We start from the raw sequence: 6,000 nt of genomic DNA, 5'->3' as shown, positions 1-6,000 counted from the left end.
GGCGCCGTCGCTAAGCAACCGCGCGGCCCCGCCCTCCCCGACGGGTTGCTGAGACTGTCCGGCCGGAGGAGGCCGGCCCCGCCCGCGCATGCGCACTGGGGAGCACGGTTCCACCGCTGCCCGCCAGCTGGAGTGGGTGGTCGGTAGATTGTGGGAACGCGTGTAGTGGCTACACGGGTCGTCGTGATGCTGGAGAAGCTGGCCTGATTTGGGGGGGGGGCGGGGAAGGTTAGCCTATGAGAGATCTTCTTGATAGTCGGAAAGTGATTTAGTTATTTCCATAGGATTGGTTTCCATTTTTCTTTTTAATGCTCATGATTTTAATGCTTATAATCTTGTAATGCTTTATTATAATTTTTTTTTTATCTTTGGTGATCTTTTTCCCTATGCGTCTTGTGAAATAGAGCAACAGAAAATAACCACGAAGTGCTAATAAAATCAAAAGAGAATGTACCGAATGGGGATGAAAGGAGTGATTGAAATGAAAAAAAGTAAAAATTTATCCATAAAGGAATTAATATAGAGCTATGTCGGTCCTTTCACCTATTTTTTTTTCCACTCTGGCCATAAAGACCATAGTTTTGTGATTGATTGATTTTTTAAATAAGATTGCCAGCCCTTTGGAGTGTTGACATAAACAAGATAGTGACTGGTGCATTTCTTTATATTGCAAAATCCATGTGCTTTTTTTGCAAGATGCAAAATCCATAGTTATGGCTTATAGAAACATCCTGATATTATTTCATCTTAGCCGACAATTTATTTAATACCAATGTGTATTTTATGTGCTGTATTTGTATACCATTAGATTGTAAATATGTAAACTTCCAATCCTATTTTTTATATGTTGCATTTTTAACTATTTCTTAGCCCAAACCACCTCACGATGTTTTGTCTCGGGGATAAAATTACAATAAACCCACCCAGAGCCACTTAGTTGAGTTTGTCAGTAATAGAAATCAAATAAATAAATACAATAACACTCTTGGTTTGAGCTGACTCTAAGTCACTGGGGGCTCTGTAATTAGCAACTGAATTTAGGTTTCCTCCTAGCTATTAATGTCAACTGTCCAGCTGGCAAATCCAGAAAAAGGAATTTGGGACATTATTTTACCAAGAGCATAAAACTTTACTGAATATACCACATTGGCCCAGAAGAAGCAAAACCAACTCCGGCTTTCCCACGCAAAAGCAAGCGTAGTTAATTCCTGTTTTTCCCTTTGGACCACCCACAATCCAAAACGTCCACCAATCTCTTCTGTTCATTTTGTTATGGGAAACAGTCAGCCCCTGGGACATCTGCTTGGTGTGTGTCCTTGAGATGACCGCAATGTCTCACAGATGGGTGCTTGAATACCATTCTCCCACCCCTACAGTCTGTTGGAAGAAAAGTCTTCATCCTGGTTCATCCAAGCTGGGAATAAACATGGCAACTGCTTTGGAAAGAAGATTGTAGTTTATTGGAGAGGAGAGCCAGATAGGAAGATGGTTCTGGCTGCAAGAGAAGTGAAAAAAGGACTGAGCACATGTAGGAAGTAGGTTTTTTATACCCTCTGGAGCCTTTTGTTTGGAGTTATTTCCTGTTCCTGTTTTGACGCTATTTCCTGTGTCATGCATTCTGACCTGAGTTTGGGTGTGTCCTTTGGCCTTTGTGAGTTAATCCTACCATGTCCTGTCCCAGGTGGGGTATGCAGATTTTAGGTCTTTGTCTTCCTAATCTCCTAGCTCCAGCTTTCCTGATGTTTTACATCTGCATTTATACAGAGCTGGTTTCTGCTTGGGGGAAGCAGACTTGGGGCTATTAAGAAAAACTGTGCATGCTTTTCTGTCTCTTTAAGATCCTTGGAGGAAATATATTTTCCTGCCCTTTTAATATTTCCTTCTCTGGGGGGCTGACTTCCCACAAGTCCATCCACCACCCTCCCTATTATTGCGAAGCTGCAAGCGAAGGAAAAGTGTAGGTGAAAGTCTTGACAATTGTATTTAATTATAGTAGTCCTCGACTTACGAATTCATCACTATGGCCATTCAAAGTTGCAACAGGTAACTTCCCCAAAGGTACATAACAAGCCAGTTCCAAAGTTCTGGCTGCTATCTCCCCTGCAGTCACAGCATCCTGGCGTCCCACAGTCACGTGACCGATTTATATTTCTATTGAAATTGGTACTTCCAGTTTTCAGCAAAACATTCCATCGCAAATAGTGGATTCGCTTAACAAATGCAGCGTTTGCATTATGACTGCTGCAAAAAAAAAAGTTATAAAATCAGGTCGGTCACCTAGATGACCTGCTTTACGACCATCACGGTTAGGTTTTATTACGGTCATAAGTCAAGGACTGTGTATTGATTACAGAGGCTAACCAAATGAAGGTTCAACACGTTCGCCTTTTTTTTTTTACATTTGTTTATTATTATAAATGCACAAATGTTCTGGAATACAAAATACACTGGAAATCCAATTTATAAACCAGGTCCACCTATGGATAAATGTGATAACCACCCCATTGAGGACTGAAATGCTGATAGAAATCACCAGAGTAAGGAGCCCCTAGGCTACGCGACAGAACCTAGCAATCAGCCATGCATCAAGATTAATGACCCATTTATTATCCCTTACATTTTTATGCAATAGAGTTATCTATTCAAATGTTTTATGTGACTGAAAATTGCCAGGGAAGCAGATTCAAATCAGATCGATCGAAAGCCACAAAGCATTCAAGGTTAATCATTGACTACTTTAAATTTGTTGTGTATGTCTTGTTGTATTTTACTAACGGCACGGATGGGACAGCTATTGAACAATGCAAAAAAGAAAAAAAAACCTGGGAAATAAATACTTACAGTGCTATTAGATGAGGCAAAGGAACAAAAATATGAAGAGAACAGAGAAAAGATTCCTATTAACTAGAAAAACGAGGTAGATTTATTGATTGGATGTAGACTGCTATGGAGAGTCAGTTTGGTATAATGTTTAAGGCACAGGGCTGGAAACCAGGAGGCTCGGAGTTTGGACTACTGCAACGCGCAAGTTGCAAACTACTGCAAGTTTGGACTACGTCTAGACTACTGCAACGCGCTCTACATGGGGCTACCCTTGAAAAGTATTCGGAGACTACAGTTGGTCCAGAATGCAGCCGCGCGAGTGATAGTGGGTGCTCCTCGGCACACCCACGATACACCTATCCTCCGTGAGCTGCACTGGTTGCCTATTTAAGGTGTTGGTTATTACCTTTAAAGCTCTATATGGCTCAGGGCCAGGCTATTTGCGAGACCGCCTACTACCTCATAGTTCCCTTCGTCCGGTTAGATCCCACAGGCTGGGCCTCCTTCAGGTCCCGTCGGCCAAGCAGTGCCATTTGGCGGGGCTGCGGAGGAGGGCTTTCTCTGTGATGGCGCCCACATCTTGGAATCAGCTCCCCCCAGAGATTAGGACCACTCCCACCCTGTTGGTTTTCCGCAAGCTGCTTAAGACCTGGCTTTTCCAGCAGGCCTGGGGTTTATAAAATCTGACCCCTGGATGAATGTTACTATATTGTTTGTTTTGTCATGTTATATGGTGTTTTTATTGTTAGCCACCCGGAGTCCTGCGAGAGTGGAGCGGTTTATAAATTTTAAAAATAAATAAATAAAAAATAAATAAATAGTCCTACCTTAGGCACAAAGCCAGCCTAGTGACCTTGAGCCAGTCATATTCTCTCAGCCTTAAGAAGGAGGCAATGGCAAACCACTTCTGAAAAACCTTGACAAGAAAAATGCAAAGATTTATCTGAGCCATTTCCAAGAATTCAACATGATTTAATGGAAGGAGGGGAAAAAAAACTATAGGAATATCATAGTAATGCCAATTTTTTTTGTACCTTGGCCTCCACTGGTTGCCCCTGAAACCATAAAATGAATCAGTTGTTTTATGATTCTTCTTCCATCTTCACGAGAATCAATTCTTTAATACTTTGCCTTGTTTTTTAATGCGTGTGTTTGAGTAGGTGAGGTAGAAACCACAAAGATTTTGCAAGTGTCACTGCACACATGACATTGTGCATCATTGCACTTGTGACAGGATGGGATTTGAGGCAGCACTTGCTTCCTCTGTGGCCAGAAATCCCCTGTTTACATTTTGCTGCGTTCCAGAAAAGTGCTATTATTTATGTCGCAAATTGTCGGTCTTTGGAAAAAACAACAGATCCTGATTAGGATCCTTACTGGAATTGAAGAATGAAAGTGGTTGGTGTTTAGATCCAGTTTAAAGAAGATTGGGCCAACAGCAGCTGATTCCCCTTCATCCATTCACCATTGAAAAGGAGAAATTAAGACCACAACATGGAGTGTTCTAATGAACCTTGTTCTCCATGATGGTTTGTTATCTTGGTCAAAGATACAGGGAGTCCTCGACTTCATTTAGTGACCGATTGAAGTTAAACATCACTGAAAACAGTGACACATGACCATTTTTCACATTTACAACCGAGGCAGCATCCCTGTGATCACGTGATCAAAATTCAGATGCTTGGCAACTGGCATGTACTTATGACAGTTGCAGCGTCCTGGGATCCTGGGATCCCCTTTTGCAACCTTCTGACAAGCAAAGTTAATGGGGAAGCCAGATTCACGTAACAACCACATTACTAACTTAACAACTGTGGTGATTCACTTAACAACTGTGACAAGAAAGGTCGTAAAACGGGGCAAAAATTCAACTGTCTCGCTTAGCAACTGAAATGTTGGACTCAGTTGTCGTAAATCGAGGTCCTGTCAGGAGGAAAACATATTGCTATTGCAGAAAGTGAACATAATTCATCTCCATCTGCCACTCATTCTGCCCGAGCTTTTTTCAGTTCTCCAAATCTGCCTCTTTCGCTCTGCCAAAGCCTTAGCAACTGGATTCTCAGTTCCTCTAAAAGCATCCCATTTATTTTCTCGAATTAAATCATCCCCGGAGAAAACACACCTACTCCAAACATACAGCTTTGAAACTGACTCAATTTCTGCTTAACCCACGACAGAAAATAGGGAACCTCACTGAGTTTAATAGCACCTTCCCTGTCATTCCGGAGACGGTTATTCGCACAGCATGAATCATTTGATGACACAGAAAGCTTTTCTCTGCCCATTCATCGGTGTCAAAAAAAAAAAAAAATCTGCAATGGTTTGGTCTGTCAACTTAATAACAATCTTTTTTTTAAATTTCATTTTCCAGAGATCTGACTACAGATAGTCTTGTCAACATCCAGCTCAAGAATCCAAATAAAACTCCGGGTTCGTTCTATTTCTGAAAATCTTCCTGTTTATTGGTTATATCGAAGCAAAACTAACTCTGAGGTTTCAACACCAATTCATGGACTTCAACAATAGTTTTCTCAGCCAAACCCCCAACATCTTAGGTAATCCATATCAACAAGTTCACTTTGTTATGGGAAATGGAAAGATGTATATTCCTTGCAGTCATCTGATCCTTAGCACTCTGAGGTTGGTGTAGATGACTGCAAAGAATATAAATCCTTCCATTTCCCACCAGTCAATTAGAAGTGAAGAAGCTTCTTGCATGAGAAGCAAAACGTTTTCAAAGAAAAAACAACAAGAAGAAAGTTCAGTTGCCTTTTGGGGGAGGGGGGAAAGGAAGCCTCTTTGGATCAATCTTGACAACTTTAAGATGTGTGAACTTCAACTCCCAGAATTCCCTCAGCCATTCATTAATTCTGGGATTTAAAGTCCTCATGTCTTAATGTTGCCAAGATGGAGAGATACTCTTTTGAGTTGCAAAAGCAGACGATGGTGAGGATGGCTGAAAAGATTATTGGCAGTTCCCTCCATCCCATCCAGGACATGGCACAGAAGCGTTGCTTGAGCAGGATCCATAAGATTATCTGGGACGCTACACATCCTCTTCACGCCCTGTTTTCCTTGTTACCTTCTGGGAGGAGGCTTCATGGTATCCGAAGCAGAACATCCAGATTCAGTCATAGATTTGTTCCACATAATATTAACCTTGTGAACTCTCAAGCT

This window comes from Crotalus tigris, unplaced genomic scaffold (assembly GCF_016545835.1).
Source record: "Crotalus tigris isolate CLP2741 ecotype Arizona unplaced genomic scaffold, ASM1654583v1 scf7180000019431.395589, whole genome shotgun sequence".
In the NCBI taxonomy this organism is placed as follows: domain Eukaryota; kingdom Metazoa; phylum Chordata; class Lepidosauria; order Squamata; family Viperidae; genus Crotalus; species Crotalus tigris.
The sequence above is the reverse complement of the archived record's forward strand: the minus strand, read 5'-3'. Positions refer to the sequence as shown.